The sequence below is a fragment of the Equus asinus genome, chromosome 6 (genome assembly GCF_041296235.1).
Source record: "Equus asinus isolate D_3611 breed Donkey chromosome 6, EquAss-T2T_v2, whole genome shotgun sequence".
Taxonomy (NCBI): domain Eukaryota; kingdom Metazoa; phylum Chordata; class Mammalia; order Perissodactyla; family Equidae; genus Equus; species Equus asinus.
The window spans coordinates 41,315,167-41,335,000 of record NC_091795.1 but is presented as its reverse complement, the minus strand read 5'-3'; the positions used below and the strand labels follow the sequence as shown (position 1 = coordinate 41,335,000).

Sequence of the window (19,834 nt, the reverse complement as noted above, 5' to 3'; positions counted from 1 at the left end):
ACTAACTACATTGTTCTAAATTCCCAAGTTTCTCTACTTGCAGAATGAATTGCTGATGAGCATAAAAGTCACTAGGGGGCAGCAAAGCACAAAGAGTATCCTCTGAAAAGTGGTGAAAACTCCAAGGTCCTGACATAGCTGGTGTATGAACTGCTCAAAACATTTCAGTCATTTGCAAGCACAATTAAACACCAACTAACCTATAACATCTGGTTTTAAAAGATTCATTATATTACTTTAAATTTTTTAATTTTTATTTTGAAATAATTTCACATTGCACAAATAATATAGAGAACTCCCATAGAGCCTTTATGCAGAATTCCCCAATTTGCAATATGTTTGCAACATGTGTTTTATCACTCTTTCAATATATATGTACATGCATGTTTATTTTTCTAAACCACTGGAGAATATGTGGCATACATTATGCCCTTAAAACTGCAATGTGGGGGCCGGCTCCGCGGCCGAGTGGTTAAGTTAGCACACTCCGCTTCAGCGGCCCAGGGTTTTGCCAGTTAGGATCCTGGGCTGGGACCTAGCACCTTCATCAAGTCACAATGAGGCGGTGTCCCACATGCCACAACCAGAAAGACCTACAACTAAAATATACAACTATGTACTGAGGGGCTTTGGAGAGGAGAAGAAGAAAAAAAATTACAGTGTGTATTTGCTCTCTCACCTAACTACATACACTTATCAAATTCCAGAAATTTTACATTGATAACAACTATAATTTACTCCACAGTCCATATTCCAGTTTGTCAACTGTCCCAGTAGTATTCTTTAGAGCATTTTCACTTCCTCCTGGAGAGGATCCAGTCTAGGATCATGTATTACATTCAGCTGTCATGTCTCTTCAGTTTCCTTTCATCTAAACTAGCAGTTCTCAAACTTTTTAGACAAGTACCCCTTCACACTATTAAAAGTTATTGAAGACTCTAAAGCACTTTTGTTTAGATGGATTATACACATATATGGAATATATATTATATATTTTACCATACTAGAAATTAAAACTGAGAAATTAGAGAATATTAATTCATTTAAATTAACAATAAACCCTTTACATGTTAAAGAATGCATTACATGAAAAACAATTATATATTCCAAAACAAAAAAAAATGAGTGTTCTGTCTACATTTGTGCAAATCTCTTTAATGTTTGGCTTAAGGGAAGACATCTGAATTCTGTAGCCTATTCTGCATTCAATCTATTATTGCAATGTGGTGTTTCAGTTACAGCGTATGAAGAAAACCCAGGCTCATACAAGCATAGTTGGAAAAAGTACAGAGTGTTTTTAAAGCCCTTTCAGATAATTTTACAAATCTATAAATTTTTGACACAACCTCAAAACTCCAGAAGTTTTGGATTAAAATCCATTGGTCCATCTTATACTTCGAATGAATCTTGTACCCATGTATGATTCTGTAACAGCAGAAACTGGTCATTTGAAAAATACTGGTTCACTGGGTTGTGCAGATCTTCCAAATGTTGACATATAACATTATACAATATCAAAATATTACATTCATTAATATCACCACTTAGTCTCATTAAAAAAGTTTATAAGCATTGGCAATCTTTACGAGGGCAACAGGCCACATCTGCAAAAATATAAACAGGCCACAACAGTAAATCCCACACAAGTAGTGCAAATAATAAGTCAGTCATTCCACAGAACACAATAATAAAGATGGACTTAAAATCTAATCATAATAAATAATATTACAATATCACCATATATCAGAATGGCTAAAATAAAAAATAGTGACATCAAATGCTGGCAAGGATGCAGAGAAACTGGATCTCTTATACATTACTGCTGAGAATGTAAAACAGCACAGTCACTCAGGAAAATAGTTTGGCAGTTTCTGTAAAAATTTACACTTACCATACAACCCAGCAACTGCACTCCTGGGCACTTATTCCAGAGAAATGACCACTTACATTAACCAACGCATACAAAAATTTGTACATGAATTTTCATAGGAGCTTTAACCATAATAGCCAGTGAAAGGTTCTTTCTCTGCTTGACACTAAATACTTGGTGTCTTTACCAACACCAATTCTCTGACACCAAGGAGATGTCCTACAATTCAATTCAATTCTGACACTAAATACTGGAGCTAAAGTCAGACCCCACAAATAAAGAAAGGCCTCAGTCCCAGAAGACTGCCCTCACTTCAGACACCAGTTACAAATGGGATGGGTTATCTAGGCTACCCACATTTCTGCCTGGGCAACTACAAATTCAGAGATTCCCATGCATACCCTCCCTGAAGTCAGGTTCAATAATTTACTAGAACAACTCACAGAACTCAGGAAAACACTTTACTTACTGTTATTGTTTTATTATAAAGGACACAACTCAGGAACAGCCAAACAGAAGACATCCATTGAGCAAGGTATGGGAGAAAGAGGGTGTGTGGAGCTCGATGCACTTTTCAGGCACAACATCCTTCCAGCACTTGAATGGGTTCACCAACTCAGAAGCTCTCCAAACTCTGTCCTTTAGAGATTTTTATGGCAGTTTCACTATATAACCATGATTGATTAAATCACTAATCATTTGTGACTGTACTCAATCTCCAGCCCCTTTCTACTCCCCAGAGGTTGGGGGATGGGGTTGAAAGTTCCAACTCTCTAATCAAGGCTTGGTCTTTCTGGTGACCAGTATCCATCCTAAAGCTATCTAGAGGCCCCCCAAGAGTCATCCTATTAGCATAAATTCAGGTATGGTTCAAAGGGGCCTGTTAAAAATAACAAAAGATGCTCTTATCACTCCTATCATTCAAGAAACTCTAAAAGTTTTAGTTCAGCCAAAAACTCAAAACAGCCTAGATGTCCTTCAACAGGTAAGTGCTCAAACAGTGGTACATCCATATTGTGGAATACTACTCAGCCATAAAAAAGGAAAAACTATTAATAAATGCAACAACTTGGATGAATCTCCAGAGAATTATGCTGAGTGAAAAGAAAATCCAATTCCAAAAGGTTACATACTGTATGATCCATTTAGATAACTTTAAAATGGCAAAATTTCAAAAATAGAGATTAATGATTACCAGGAGTTGGGGGGGGTGGGGCAGCAAGGAGGTGAATGTGATCAAAAAAGGGCAATACAAGGGATCCTTATGGTGATAAAACTGTTTAGTATATTGACTATAGTGATGAACACACCAACTTACATGAGATGAAACTGTATAGGACTAAATACACACACACAAATGACTATAAGTAAAACATAGAAACCTCAACAACATCAGTGGCTTGTATCATGTCAACATCTTGGTTGTAATGTTGTACCACTGTTCTACAAAATATTACCACTGGGGGAAACTGGGTAAAGGGTACACAGGATCTCTCTAGTATTTTTCTTACAACTGTATGTGAACCTACAACGATCTCAATAGAAATTTCAATTTAAAAATCAATACCAGATATCTAAAGAAAATTTGGAATACTGTTTTTATAATTTAGAGGTAAGGAAGGCCCTTGTAAGCAAGACATAAAACTCAGAAGCATGAAAGAAAAAGACTGGTAGATTTTTACTGTAACAAAATGTTAAAGTTCTGTATAAGAATTTGCAACATGAATTAGGTCAAAAAGCAAAATTCAGAAATGTATTTGCAAAACATACAATGAAAGATTAATATACCTGATATATAAAGATCCCTACAAATCAGTAAGTAAAAGCAAACAACCCAATAGAACACACTGGACAAAGTTTGAGTTTCCAATTGTTAGCAGAGGAAATAAAACATAAAAAAAGATGCTCGACTACTCTGATCATTAGGAAATTGTAAATGAAAACAAAAAATCAGATACTATATAATAGGCTCACAGGCACCAATGAATGTTAGCTTTCTATCCCTCTTGCCTGCAGGGTTCTCCAAGAAGCTTAGTATGTTGAATGCTGCATATGTGCAAGCCCCAGCAGTGCCTAGAACATAGCAAGGACTCGATAAATATTTATTGTATGAATGAAAGAACATGGTTCCTCAAAAGTCAGGAGCAAAAATGACAGGGTAGGAAACTCCAAATGCTCATCCCTCCACAAAAACAATGAAGAAACTAGCAAAAATGGTCACAATCAACTCTCAGAATTCCTGAAACTAACCAAAAGCTTGCAGCAACCAAGGGAGTGATTAATCAAGAAAAAACAGCTGAAGTAGAGTTTAAGGGAAATCTCCGTCAAATGATTAGCTGACCACTAAACTAATGGAACAGAGGCTTTAGTGGCCACACATGATAAAGAATACAGACTTCACAAAATTAGTTCAGGAAATTCACTAAACAAACAACTACTGCAACAAGCAGCAACAACCAAACCTTGAGAGGGAGGATAACAATTTTTAAAGTTATCACGTGATGATATTCAAAATGTCTGGCTTTCAGCAAAAAATTATGAGGCATGAAAATAAACAATAAAGCACAGACCATATACAGGCAAAAACAAATTAACAGAAACTGTCCCTAAGAAACTAAGACAGTGGATTTACTAGACAAAGACTTTAATCAACTATTTTAAATATGCTCAAAGAGCCAAAGGACAACATGGACAAAGACTTAAAGGAAACCATGAGAAGGATGTCTCACCAAATAGAGAGTATCAATAAACAGATAACAATTATTAAAAAAAAACAAACAGAAATTCTGAAGTTGAAAAGAACAATAATTGAAATGAAAATTCACAAGAGGAGTTTTAACAGTAGATGTAAGTAGACAGAGAAATAATCAATTACTTTGATGATAGGTCAATTGAGATTACCCAGTCTGAGGAGCAAAAAAAAGAAAAGTGGAACAGCCCAAGAGATCTGTGGAATACCATCAAGCATACCAACATATGGATTATGGAAGTCCCAGAAGGAAAGGAAAGAGAGAGAGAAAGGAGCAGAAAGAATATTTGAAGAAATAATGGCCAAAAATTTCCAAAATTTTATGAAAGACATGAATACACAAATCCAAGAAGTTCAATAAACTCCAAGTAAGATAAAGAGATCAACATCAAAGCACATTATAATCAAAGTGTCAAAAGACAGAACGTTGAAAGCAGCAAGAAGCAACTTGTCATGAAATAAGGATTCTCAGTAAGATTAATAGCCAGTTTCTCACCAGAAGACATGAAGCCTAGAAGGTAGTGAGAAGACATATTCAAAGTGCTGAATGAAAAAACTGTTAACCAAGAATTTATTATCTGGCAAAACTATCCTCCAAAATGGAGGAGAAATTAAGACATTCCTGGACAAATGAAAACTGAAATAATTTGTCGCTAATAAACCTGCCCTACAAGAAACACTAAAGGCAGTCCTTCAGGTTGAAATGACAAGACAGTAACTCAAATCAACACAAGGAAATAAAGAACACCAGCAAAGTTTAACTACACAGGTAAATAAAAATGTCCATATTAATGTACTTTTGGTTTCTAATTCCTCTTTTTCCTATATGATTTAAAAGACAAGTACACAAAACAATAACTCTCTATGTTGATGGGCACACAAAGTATAAAAACGTAATTCATGACAACAATAGAAAGGCACAATGGAATTAAGCAGGAACAAACTTTCTGTGTATTATTGAATTCAAGTTGGTATTAATTCAAACTAGACTGTCATAAATTAAGATGTTAATTGTAATCCCCAGGACAACCACAAAGAAAGTAACTTTAAAAGATACAGTAAAAGAAAATAGAAGGGAATCAAAATATCACACTAGAAGACACCATTCTAATACAAAGGAAGATAGTAGTGGAGAAATTGGAGGAACAAAAAAGATATGACACACAAAACAAATAGCAAAATGGCAAAAGTAAACCCCTCCTTATCAGTAGTTACAATAAATGAAACTAGACTAAACTCTCCAATTAAAAGGCAGAGATTGATAGAATGGATCAGAAAAAAATTACCCAACTATCCAACTATAAGCTTTCTATAAGAGATTCACTTTAGAGCCAAAGACACAAATAGGTTGAAAATGAAAGGATGGAAAAGATACACCACACAAACAGTAACCAAAAGATTAGCTGGATAAACCAAAAGAAACTTAAAAGTGGACAAAATAAACTTGAACACAAAAATAATTACAAAAGAAAAAGGACATTATATAATGATAAAATGGCCAATCCATCAAGATGACATAACCATGAGAGATAAACAGCATAAAAGTACTATCGTTGTCATCTCTGTTTTAGAGGTTCAGAAAACTAGTACTCAAACCCTAGTCTGCAGACAGCTCTTTCTAGAACAATGTACTGCCTACAATAGAAACAAAATGAAATCTTTAGTGCCTTAACAGGTAGGAACATGCTTCATACTAGTAATGAAAAACATTTTATATACTGATGGAGAGTCTCCAGTTGACCTTTAGCCTGTTTATGCCAAAATGTCATCTTTCTAATTCAGGAAAAGGATATACTAATCTCATTAATCAACACATTCAGGCCAAGAACTATAAATCATGACTAAGATTTGCTATTAGTGATCTCCCCTTCCTTCTGAACACCTCACATCTCTGGGTTAAAAACTATCATACTCAACATTTTCCCCAAATTGCCATGTTTCAGAGGAAACTTAAGATCACCGATGAACTTCAAAGTCTTTTTTTTTGTTTTAAAGTATGCTTTTTGGTGAGGAGGAATGGCCCTGAGCTAACATCTGTTGCCAATCTTCCTCCTTTTTTTTCTGCTCCCCAAAGCCCCAGTACATGGTTGTATATCCTAGTTGTAGGTCATTCTAATTCTTCTATGTGAGATACTGCCACAGCATGGCTTGATGAGCAGTGCATAGGTCCGTGCCCAGGATCTGAACAGGCAAACCCTGGGCCACTGAAGCAGAGCACGTAAACTTCAAACACTCAGCCACAGGGCCAGCCCCCAGAGTTTATTTTCTTTAAGTTTGTGAGTTTTCTAGAAAGTGTTCAAGTTCAAAAACATAGTACAGAAAACAAATGGATTAGTGAAAATTGTCATGTGCACCTGTTCATATATTAACGGGATATAAAATATGCAGTGCACACATACATAATATAAACATTATAGTATTTATAACTAACATTTATTCCATTTTTACTATTTATAAAGGACTGTTCTAAATACTTCTTATGTACTATCTTGCTTAACCTCAAAATCACCCCATGATAGAAGGTCATAGTATTATCTTCATTTTACATTAGAAAAGAGTGAATCACAAGGTAAATTACTTGCCAAGGCACAGAGGCATGATTAAGGTGTAAGTATACTGACATAGAATACCACAATCATTTATTTCTCTATCTGCCTATAAAAAAAAGTATATGTACTATATATATGATAGCAACGTACATATTATAATTTGCTGCCCCTACACAAAATATACATATTATGTAACATTATAAATATACATGTTATATATACACAAAACTTTTTTACATGCGTATTTGTGTACATTTGTGTATTCTTCAACTACATAGAAAACATTTGTCAAAAATGTAAAACACATTAACAACAGGTCAACACAAGAGTTCTAAGTTGCAGTTTTACCTAACACCAGCTTCACCCCATGTCTTCAGATGCTTGCTCATAGTAAGCTAATAAATTAAACTGTTTTGCTTAAATTAATTCACACTGAGTTACTGTCACTTGCAACCCCAGTCCCAACTAATATAAATATGTATTATTTTCATAATCAGAAAAAAGGCAAAAATTATTTCTATCCTGTTTCTTTTTAAAAAGTGGTCTATATGTAACATGCTGCATTATTAAATTATAAACTCCAAGAGAAAAGGAATAATTAATAGCTTAATAAACAATAAAAATATGCCTGAAATAAACTGGATTTTCCAAATTTACAAATGCCTCTATACCAATAAAATCAAAACAAGTGAAAAGTTTAAATCATTTCTTTCACTAAAGCAAAACAGGATTACAAGAACGAGTTCTTCCAACACTTTACAAAATAACTTGATTATACAGGGATTTTCTGTAGCATTTTTTGATGTTGTTATTGTTCTATTTTTTTCTCCTGTGTATCTTCAGAACACTTTATACAGGATGAAAGTGCTTTAAGAAATCTGAAGGATTCAGTTCCCTAAGATATTATATCTTAACCCTGAATTGTTCATGTTCTTTAAATACCCAGTAGTGGGACAGCTGGATCATATAGTTGTTCTATTTTGAATTTTTTGAGAAATCTCCATATTGTTTTCCATACTGGCTGCACCACTTTGCATTCCCACTAATGCACACTTTCCCTTTTCTCCACACCCTCTCCAAGATTTGCTAGTTTTTGTCTTGCCAATACGTATAGCCAATTCTGACAGTAATAAGGCGATATCTCATTGTAGTTCAGATTTGCATTTGCCTAATAATTAGTGATGTTGAACAACCTTTCATGTGCCTGCTGGCCATCTGTATATCTTCTTTGGAAAATGTCTGTTCAGATCCTCTGCCCATTTTTTGATTGAGTTATTTGCCTTTTCGTTGTTGAGTTGTATGAGTTATGCATTCTGGAGATTAACCCCTTGGATATATGATTGCAAATATTTTCTCCCAGGTGGTGGGTTGTCTTTTCGTTATGTTCATGGTTTCCTTTGCCTTGCAAAAGCTTTTTAGTTTGATATAGTCCCATTTATTTTTTTCTTTTGTTTCCCCTGTCTGAGTAGACATGGTACTTGAAAAGATGCTGCTAAGACTGATGTCAAAGAGTGCACTGCCTATATTTTCTTCGAGGAGTTTTATGGTTCCAGGTCTTACATTAAAGTCTTTAATAGATTTTGAGTTAATTTTTGTGTATGGTGAAAGATAATAGTCTATTTTCATTCTTTTGCATGTGGCTGTCCACTTTTCCCAGTAGCATTTATTGAAGAGATTTTCCTTTCTCCTTTGTATGTGCTTGGTTCCTCTGTTGAAGATTAGCTGTCCATAGACATGTAGTTTTATTTCTGGGCTTTCAGTATTATTCCATTGATCTGTGTGTCTGTTTCTGTGCCAGTACCACGCCATTTTGATTACTATAGCTTTGTAGTATGTTTTCAAGTCAGGGATTGTGATGCCTCTAGCTTTGTGCTTCTTTCTCAGGACTGCTTTAGCTATTCAGTGTCTTTTCTTACCCCACATAAATTTTAGGATTCTTTGTTCTATTTCCGTGAAAAACGTCATTGGCATTCTGATTGGGATTGCATTGAATCTGTAGATTGATTAGGTAATATGGACATTTTAACTATGTTTATTCTTCCAGTCCATGTACATGGAATATCTTTCCATTTCTTTATGTCGTCTTCAATTTCTTTCAATAATGTCTTACAGTTTTCAATGTATAGGTCTTTCACCTCATCAGTTAAATTTATTCCTAGATATGTTATTCTTTTTGTTGCATTATAAATGGGATTTTATTCTTGACTTCTCTTTCTTCTAGTTCATTATTAGTATATAGAAATGCAATTAATTTTTGTCGATTTTGCACCCTGCAATATTGCTGTAGATGTTGATTATTTCTAATAGTTTTCCGGAGGTTCTTTACGATTTTCTATATAGAGAATCATGCAGTCTGCAAACAGTGAGAATTTCACTACTTCTTTTCCAATTTGGATAGCTTTTATTTCTTTTTCTTGCCTAATTGCTCTGGCCAAAACCCCCACTACTTTGCTTGTTCCTGTCCTCAAACAGATGGCTTTCAGTTTTTCCCCACTGAGTAGGATGTTGGCTGTGGGTATGTCATATGTGGCCTTTATTAGGTTGAGGTACTTTCCTTTTATATCCATTTTATTGAGAGTTTTTATCATAAATGGATGTTGGATCTTGTCGAATGCTTTCTCTGCATCTATTGAGATGATCATGTGATTTTTATTCCTCATTTTGTTAATGTGGTGTATCTCATTGATTGATTTGCAGATGTTGAGCCATTCCTGTGTCCCTTGTATAAATCCCACTTGATCATGGTATATGATCCTTTTAATGTATTTCTGTATTTGTTTGCCAATATTTTGTTGAGGATTTTGGCATCAATGTTCATCAGTGATATGGGCCTGTAATTTTCCTTCTTTGCATTGTCCTTGTCTGGTTTTGGTATCACGGTTATGTTGGCCTCATAAAATGAGTCAGGAAGCATTCCATCTTCTTCAATTTTTTGGAACAGTTTGAGAAGAACAAGTATTAAATCTTCTTTGAATGTTTTGTAGAATTCTCCAGAGAAACCATCTGGTTCTGGACTTTTGTTTTTTGGGAGGTTTTGATTACTGTTTCAATCTCTGTATTTGTGATTGGTCTATTCAGCTTCTCTATTTCTTATTGATTCAGTTTTGGGAGGTTGTATGAGTCTAAGAACTTATTCATTTCTTCTAGGGTATCCAATTTGTTGGCATATAGTTTTTCATAGTATTCTCTTATAATCCTTATTTCTGTGGTATCTGATGTAATTTCTCTTCTTTCATTTTTAATTTTATTTGTTTTAGCCATCTCCCTTTTTTTCTTAGTGAGTCTGGCTACAGGTTTGTCAATTTTGTTTATCTTCTCAAAGAACCAGCTCTTAGTTTCATTGAGCCTTTCTACTACTTTTTCAGTTTCTGTTTCATTTATTTCTGCTCTAATTTTTATTAATTCCCTCCTCCTGCTGACTTTGGGCTTTGCTTGTTCCTCTTTTTCTAGTTCTGCTAGGTGCAGTTTAAGGTAGATGATTTGAAATTTTTCTTGTTTGTTGAGCTGGGCCCATATTGCTATAAATTTCCCTCTTAGAACTGCTTTTGCTGCATCCCATGAGAGTTGCTATGTTGTCCTTTCATTTTCATTTGTCTGCAGGTATTTTTTGATTTCTTCATTTATCCAATGGTTGTTCAGCAGCATGTTGTTTGGTCTCCACATATTTGTGATTTCCCCAGCCTTTTTTCTTGTAGTTGATTTGTAGTTTCATAGCATTGTGGTTGGAAAAGATGCTTGTTATGATTTCAATATTCTGAAATTTACTGAGGCTTGCCTTGTTTCCCAACATATGGTCTATCTCTGAGAATGTTCCATGTGCACTTAAGAAGGATGTGTATTCTATTTTTGCATGGAATGTTCTATATATATATATATATATATATATATATATATAGCAAGTCTATCTGGCCTAGTATTTCATTTAAGGCCACTGTTTCCTTGTTGAATTTCTGTCTGGCTAATCTATCCATTAATGTAAGTGGGGTGTTCAGGGCCCCAAGTATTACAGAGTTGATGTCAATTTCTTCCTTTAGATCTGCTAATAGTTGCTTTATATAATTTGGTGCTCCTGTGTTAGGTGCATATATATTCATAAGTGTTATGTCCTCTTGGTAGAATGTCTCCTTTATCAATACACTGCCCCTTTTTGTCTCTCATTGTCTTTTTTATCTTGAAATCTGCTTTCTATGATATAAGCATGGCAACATCTGTTTTCTTTTGCTTGCCATTTGCTTGGAGTATCATCTTCCATCCCTTCACTCTGAGCCTATGTTTGTCTTTAGAGCTAAGATGTATTTCCTGGAGGCAGCATATTGTTCGGTCTTGCTTTTTATTCCATCCAGCCACTCTGTGTCTCCTGACTGAAGAATTCAATCCATTTACATTTAAAGTCATTACTGATATATGAGGGCCCAATACTGCCATTTTACCTCTTGTTATCCAGTTGTTCTATCCTTCCATTGTTTATTTTCCCTTGTATTTCTGACTGCCATTTCAGTTTGGTGGTTTTCTGTGATGGTTTTCTAAGTTCTCTATTTATTTACAATTTGTGGCTCTGCTCTGTTTTATTCACTGGTTACCATGAGGTTTGTATAAAAGATCTCATAGATGAGATAGTCTATTTTCTGACAGCTTCTTATCTCCATTAGCCTAAGCAGGTTCCACCTTTCCCTCTTTCCCTTCTGAGTTACTGTTGTCACAAATTATTCTTTTTTGTGTTGTGATTTTCTGACTAAATTGAAGTGTTTATAGTTATTTTTGATGCTTTCTTCCCTTTAACTTTTCTGTTATATTTAAGCATTTGCTAACCTGTTCTGATAGAGAGCGGCAATTTTATGATTCTGCCTGTCTATTTATTTTCTAGCTCAAAGCTTTGTAAATCTTTGCCTTTTTGTTTCACGTAGGAGGACTTCCATCATCATTTCTTGTAAGGCAGGTCTAGTGGCAATGAATTCCCTCAGCATTTGTTTATCTGAGAAAGCTTTTATTTCTCCATCATACCTGAGGGATAGTTTCACTGGATAGAGTATTCTTGGCCAAAAGTTTTTGTCTTTCAGTATTTTGAATATATCATTCCATTCGCTCCTAGCCTGTAACGTTTCTGCTGAAAAATCCACTGAAAGCCTGACAGAGGTTCCTTTGTGGGCTATTTTCTTCTGCCTTGCTACCCTTAATATTTTGTCTTTGTCATTGACTTTTACCGGTTTTAGTATTATATGCCTTGGAGAAGGCCTTTTTACATTGATGTAATTAGGAGTTCTATTGGCTTCATGTACTTGTAAGTCCAGTTTCTTTCCTAGGTTTGGGAAGTTCTCAGCTATTATTTCTCTGAACAAGCTCTCTGCTTCTTTCTCCCTGTCTTCTCCCTCTGGAATCCTATAATCCTTATGTTGCTTTTCCTAATTGAGTTGGATATTTCTCAAAGAATTTCATTTTTTTTAAATCTTAGTTCTCTCTCTCTTCCACCTGAAGCATTTCTAGATTCCTGTCCTCTAATTCACTAATTCTGTCCTCCACAAGATCAGCTCTATTTTTTATGGTTTCCAGAAAATTTTTTATCTCATTAATTGTATTCTTCATATCCAGAATTTCTGTATAGTTTTTTTTAAGGGCTGCAACCTCTTTGGTGAAGTATTCCTTCTGTTCATTAATTTTATTCATGAGATCACTGAACTGTCTTTCTGAGTTTTCTTGTAACTCATTGAGTTTCTTTATGACCATGGTTTTGAGTTCTCTGTCATTTATTCCATAAATTTGTGACTTCAGGAATGTTTTTTGGAGACTTGTCATTTTCCTCCTGCTCTGAAGTGTTACTGTAGTTTTTCATGGCGTTTGATGAACTGATCCTTTACTGGCACATTTGTGGTATTATCAAGTCACAGATTCCACCTGCCACTGCTTGGGAGGAGCAGGAGCTGTGTTTCCACCCCATCTGCTGGAAATTGTGTGGGTACAGCTGCCCTGCATTTGTACAGGCAGGCCACAGCCATTCAGCAGGTTGATCTCATGGGGACAGGGCTTCTTTGCTCAGCAGGCGGGTTGCACAGGCACAGGCCAGCCCTGTGCTTGGGGGTGGTTTGGCTGAGCTGCTGTGTTTGGTGAGTGGGGCTCCTTCACAGGGGTGGGCCACTGCCACTCAGTGTGGAGTGTTCCCATGATCAGGGCCACCATGGCAGGGTGGGTGTTCCACAAGCCAGGTTACCAATCCAGGCCACCATGCCAGGCTGTCCTCACCTCCTCTTATAGTTGCTCCTGGCCACTATGAGAGGCTCCATGACCTGGCTTGCTGCTGCCAGGGAGGAGTAGGGGGGGCTCACCTAGTTCCACTGCTTCCCAGGGATCCAGTTCACCCACCTTCAGATGTATAGCTGCATAGATCTCTCAGGTGTCCTGTTGTGTTGTGTGGGAATGCTCTCTTGGTTACTGAATGCCCATTTAGTTGTAACTCACGGGGAGAGAGACAAAGGAAACAGCTCTCTCTGCCATGATGCTGACGTCACTCCCTAACCTCTTCTTATATTTAGTGTTTTATTTTATTTTTTTTTTTTTGAGGAAGATTAGCCCTGAGCTAACTGCTGCCAATCCTCCTCTTTTCACTGAGGAAGACTGGCCCTGAACTAACATACTGCCCATCTTCCTCTACTTTATATGTGGGATGCCTACCACAGCATGGCGTGTCAAGTGGTGCCATGTCCGCAGCCGGGATCCAAACTGGCGAACCCTGGGCCACCAAGAAGTGGAATGTGCACACTTAACTGCTGTACCACCGGGCTGGCCCCTAGTGTTTTCTTCATTAACAAATTCAATCTCCTTGGGACAGACATTATGTATTATTTATCTTTGTATATTCCATGGGACTTAGTACTAGGCCTTATGAAGTGGTTCAATAAATACTTGAATGATGAATGAAAGTACTTTTGGTTTCTCTGTTTTGTGTTTGTTAACTAGTTTATGGATTTAAAGTGACATATAAAGGTAAAAACAATGTAACATTAAATAAAATTAAAAATAGGAGAGCAATCAGTACAAAGGGCAGCAAGCTAAGACAAAGCCAGAAGTGAAGATGATACACAAGATGCATATATCTTTTTTGAAAGTGAGCCACAAATTTAGCTCTAAGTACTCTCTGGCAGCCAACAGTTTAAATGACTTCTCCAATGAAGCCATCCTTGATCTCTCCTTAAAGCAGAAACAATTATTTCTTATCAGGATAGACTTTATAAAAATCTTTATCAAGAGCATTCATTATATTGTATTATGGTTGTTTGTGCCAGTCTCCTCTGATAGTTTGAGTGTTTCTTGAGGGATAGCATTTTATTCATTATTGTTTTATCCTGGGTGTCAAATACAGTGTCTGGAATATAAGTGCTCCATACATGTTTGAATTATGCTATAGTACGTGCTATCATTTCATGTATGTATGTCTTGTTTCTCCAACTACTAGGTTACAGACTGGTTTCTTTTTTCTTATTTTCCATAAGAGACAGTTTTAAGGAAAATTTAAGATTATAATTTACTTTTAATTATAATACAAACTTCCAGAAGGTTCTAGTTAAGACCCAGAAAGAGATTACTAGTCTAATTTCAGAGACATGGCACTACAAATTCAAGACTAAAAGGAAGACTCATCAAACCCATCAAGCCATTTGAGTAAAAGAGACATGACTAAAAGAGTTTTCTAATACTTAATATTCACATTGTTCCTGTTCAAGCATGATCTTAAAAACATAATTTATAAAAGGGCTGAGATAACACCTACCTTACAGTGTTTTCCTAATATAGCATAATGGTTTTGATATAGCACATCAGTCAAGAGCAAAGAATCCCTAGGTTCAAATTCCAGTTCCTTTGCCTAGCCATGATCTCTGCATTATTCAACCTGTCTGAACTTGTTTCTTCATCTACCTCATAGGGTTGTTGTTGTGAGTATTAAATGAATTAATATGTGTAAAACTGCTTAGGATAGGACCTAGCACAAATAAAATACTCAATAAATGGTAACTGCTATTATTATTAAAAATATCTAGTACAAATACTGGTGTTAAGTTGAATGTGAAGGCTAGTCATTTAGCCTGTGCATGAGCCTAACAAACTACCTAGCATCAACCTTTCAATCAGCAATGTTCTGGAACTGGCAATTCTTAACAACACACATATCCTTCAAGAACATCAAGAATCTCTCATATTCCTAGTGCTACTACTGGCAGAACCCTGAGCATTCTTTACTTGAGTTTCCTCCTTTGATCTTCACATTAGCTTTTTCTCCAGGATCCTGGGGTGAGTCACAAGCTCTCCACTGAATTCCTGACCTAGGCTCTTTCATGGGCTGTGACTGGCTGATTGTGGGTGTGGTGCCACGTTTGGCACCATCTCTTCTGAGAATGCTGACATGGTGGAAATCAGCTGTATTTAGGCTGGTTTACCCTGCAATTTTCCACTGCTTTTTTATCAGGATGAGCAAAAGCAGAAAACATGACTACAAGTTCTGCACTTAGCACTATCAAGCCCCCTGAAATCCCAAAGAAATTAAGATCTTTGTCAACTATCTTCTAAGAAGCAGTATTGACAGGTCCCACACAGATTGACAATCATGTGAGACTTAAATAATTTACCCAACTATAAAATGTTAAAAGCAACATTTTTCACCTGAGATCCTTAATTCAAATGTACCTGATGTACTGTCATCACAGTGACCTGAAAATAACAGATTTTTTTTTAATTAAAAAAAACTTCTGGGGCCGGCCCAGTGGCGCAGCGGTTAAGTTCGCACGTTCCACTTCAGTGGCCCAGGATTCGCCGGTTCAGATCCTGGGTGTGGTCATGTCACCGCTTGGCAAGCCATGCTGTGGCAGGGGTCCCACATATAAAGTGGAGGAAGATGGGCACGGATGTTAGCTCAGGGCCAGTCTTCCTCAGCAAAAAGAGGAGGCTTGGCAGCAGACGTTAGCTCACAGCTGATCTTCCTCAAAAAAAAACTTCTTCTCTACTTACTACCAGTATGTGACTTTGGGCAAATTATTTAACTTATCTGAACCTCAGTCTCCTCAACTATAAAATGGGGATACTAATATCTATAACATTATTATTAAATGAGTTAACATATATAATACATCTAGCTCTAATCAATAAATGCTAGTTTCTTTCTACCCTTCCTCTCCCTACTTTATCCCCACCTCCAGGGAATATATGATGAAAAAGTTTGGGAGAGAGACTAACATGGGTGTGTGTGTGATTAGCTTGTTGAGGTACAGCCTGGAAACACCGGGGTTCTTGACAACAACTCAACATCTTCTGAGCTGAGTGTGAATTAATGATATAAGTCTCCTCCTTCTTCATTTTAGTTATGCCTCGAAGTTCCTAAAAGGTGGGTGTGAATACATATTTAATGTTTTTATCATGATTAGCATTAATATCAGAAAGAAAACTGCTTCATTTTATGACTCAGAAGTCAAAATGTTCTACCTTTCAGGCGAATGTGAAAATCAGAACTATTAACTGATGATACCAAACTTAATCTTCTCCCAATTATATAATAAAAAGTCAATTTTACACCCAAAGAAGGAAATGTGTATAGATAAAGTAAATATGGAAAGTCTTAATAATTAATTATTGAATCTAGGTGGTTGTTCTTTTCATTTTTCTGTAAACGAGGAATTTTTCTTAATAAAACCTTGGCAGCAGGGGCCGGCTCCGTGGCCGAGTGGTTAAGTTCGTGTGCTCCACTGTGGCGGCCCAGGGTTCAGATCCTGGGCGCGGACATGGCACCACTGGTTGGGCCACGTTGAGGCGGCGTCCCGCATCCCACAACTAGAAGGACCTGCAACTAAGATATACAACTATGTACGGGGGGTTGGGGGGGGATTGGGAAACAAAGCAGGGAAAAATAAAAGATTGGCAACAGTTGTTAGCCCAGGTGCCAATCCTTAAAAAAAAAAAAAGATTGGCAAAAGTTGTTAGCCTAGGTGCCAATCTTGAAAAAAAAGAAAAAAAAAAAAAAACCTTGGCAGCAGAGGGAAGGGTGGCAGAACTTGACACACCCATACACTAACACTCCCAGAGTTCAGAAAAAAAGAATTTACTATTTACACCACCTAGTTAATAGAAAGCAAAGCTTCTCTGATTTTTTTCTCTCTTTATAAATTTTTACCAAGTCTTATATCAATCTACCTTTATGTTCACAGATCCCCCTAAAGCTGCCACACTCAAAGGAAGGGCAGAGTGCTAATGAGGAAAAGGAATTTCCATCCAATAGCCATAAACCCCCTTGCTCTCTAATACAGTCAGTTGAAACAGACTGGTCTGTTGAGTGTATGCTCAGCCTCCATCACAAACAACACCCGCAACTCCAAGGGAGCAGTAGGAACCTTTACTGAGATAATTCTTTAAAATCTTAAATCCAAGAAGGAAAATACTGAGTGCAATCAAATAAACCTAAGAAAAAGAAATAGTAAGGTAGAAGCAGTAAGTAGCAAGTTTGTACAACCTGAATAGCAAAAGAGGGGTTTTTTTCACCTAAGTAGAAATAAGAAAATAATTCCGGGGCCGGCCCCATGGCCGAGCAGTTAAGTTCATGCACTCCGCTTCAGTGGCCCAGGGTTTCGCTGGTTCGGATCCTGAGCGAGGACATGGCACCACTCATTAGCCCATGCTGAGGCAGCATCCCACATGCCACAACTAGAGGGATCCACAACTAAAATATACAACTATGTACTGGGAGGATTTGGGGAGAAAAAGCAATTAAAAAAAAAAAGAAAATTGGCAACAGTTGTTAGCTCAGGTGCCAACCTTTAAAAAAAAAAGAATTTTGTACTTAGTATCCCATGAGTACTTCAAGTGCAGAAGGTGACCTAATCCACAATATGCTCTTTAATAGGAAAAAACTTAAAATAATGTAAAAATGGGAACTTTTTAAAAAGCGCGATAATTAGCTTATTAAAAGCTCTCTCAAATAGTTTCTGGGACCTAAAGCAGTCCCATAAAAAAGTATGCTTTCAGCTTACTCTGGCCTCCTAAAATTTTAAAGCTAAATATAGTAAAAAAAAAACTGTTCATATGTCCTTTCTTAGGAGGCAAGACAAAAGCAGTCCATTTTACTCTAAAACCGCTCAGCAGAAAACAAAATAAGAGTCTAGAGGATTACTATTAGCACTAACAAGCAATCTGGAGCTGGGGATATACATCTTGCTATCACTACAACCTTTCTGGGTGGTTTTTAAAAGCCACTTTAACTTTATGTGCTTAAGTTGAAAGCAATACTAAGCATACTTTCTGAACTGAAAATAGGCCCATTAAAAATAAATTTTAAACCAAGGGCTACATAAACGCTTATTAACAAATAATAACGATGAGAGAACAAATACAGCTGGGAAGGAGTCAACACCCAAAGAATATATATCTTCAACACCTAGTGGATAAGCAATCCTTGATGAAGTCATCTTTTTAATCTTTCGGGTATACTGTAAATCTGACTGCAAACTATCAAATCTGGCTTCACCACAGTAAACATCAAAGGCAGTGAACAAACAATAAATCAACATGAGATGTACTCCAGCACAGTAACTTTTTGTCTGTAATCTTGAATTCACTGAAATTTAGGTTCCAAATAATTTCCCAAAATTCCAGCTTCAGCATTTCAGACTAGATCCTGTTAAACTAGAATTAATCAAGGAGGCCTGAAATAAACTGAATTAGTTTAACCAGATTCTGTTGCCTAGTCATAGAAAATGGAGTTCCTCTCCGGAAATGGATACAATCTAATTTTCTTCAACAGAACTTTCTCAGGGTACATCTCAGTTAAATACTTCTGAAAGTAACTACAAGTACACTGAATGCAGACCAACTGCTATTTTCTGGTAACTTTCAAGTCAAACTTAATCATTAGTAATAGAAGTGAAAAAAATACCTTGATTCAAATTCCAGCTCTATCACTTACTAGCTGTAGAACCCTGGGAAAGTTACCTAACCGATCTGATGTACAATGGTGATAATGGCACCTAAGCTATAAGGCATGGGTTTACTCTGGCTCCTATAACGGAATCTAGTCTCAGAGTTATTTTGAAGATTAAATAAAATAATATGCCCAACTAGCAAGGCATACGACACAAAGTAGCAGTAGCACCCAAATGTAATTTCCTTGTCGCTATCATTATTTCTGGATTTTCTTCTTATTCTAATTTCACTCACTTTTTTGAACTTTACCTTCTCTACCAAAACCCTAACTATAGGTATCTGCTTTAAGTCATGGTGAGAGACACAACATAATAAGGAAAATATTATCATTTACTTAGTGTTTCCTACTAGGCAGACACTGAGCTAACTGCTTTACATAGTTTATATCTCACTTAATCCTTACAACTTTCATAAGGTGGTTATATCATTCCAGTTCACAGTCAAAGAAACTGAGGCTAAGAGGTTAGATAATTTGCCCAAAGTCACTTGGTTACCAGAATCATTGTTACTTTTGCCGTACCAAGTATCCCTCCCCAATCACTACCTCATTCCTTCTCCCTCAGGTAACCATTACTGCGAGTGTGTGATAACCATTTCCTTGCTCTTCTTTCTATTTTACCATATATGTATGCGTCTATAAACAATATTGGTTAGTTTTGCCTATTCTTGAATATTATACAAAGGGAATATAGATTGCATTCTTTTGTGTCCTGTTTC

The 19,834-nt window shown here is 36.4% G+C and overlaps 1 protein-coding gene across 5 annotated transcripts in view; it reads right to left on the bottom strand.

Annotated features, from left to right (window-relative positions):
- Positions 1-19,834, bottom strand: part of EXOC6B (exocyst complex component 6B) — a 578,067-nt gene that overhangs the window by 520,905 nt on the left and 37,328 nt on the right. For 2 of the 5 annotated variants that reach the window (XM_070511980.1, XM_070511981.1), the window contains exon 2: positions 2,340-2,509. The exons of the other annotated variants lie outside the window; for them this stretch is intronic. The gene's annotated coding sequence lies outside the window, so the exon portion shown is untranslated. The remainder of the gene's footprint in view (positions 1-2,339; positions 2,510-19,834) is intronic. 5 annotated transcript variants of the gene reach the window in all.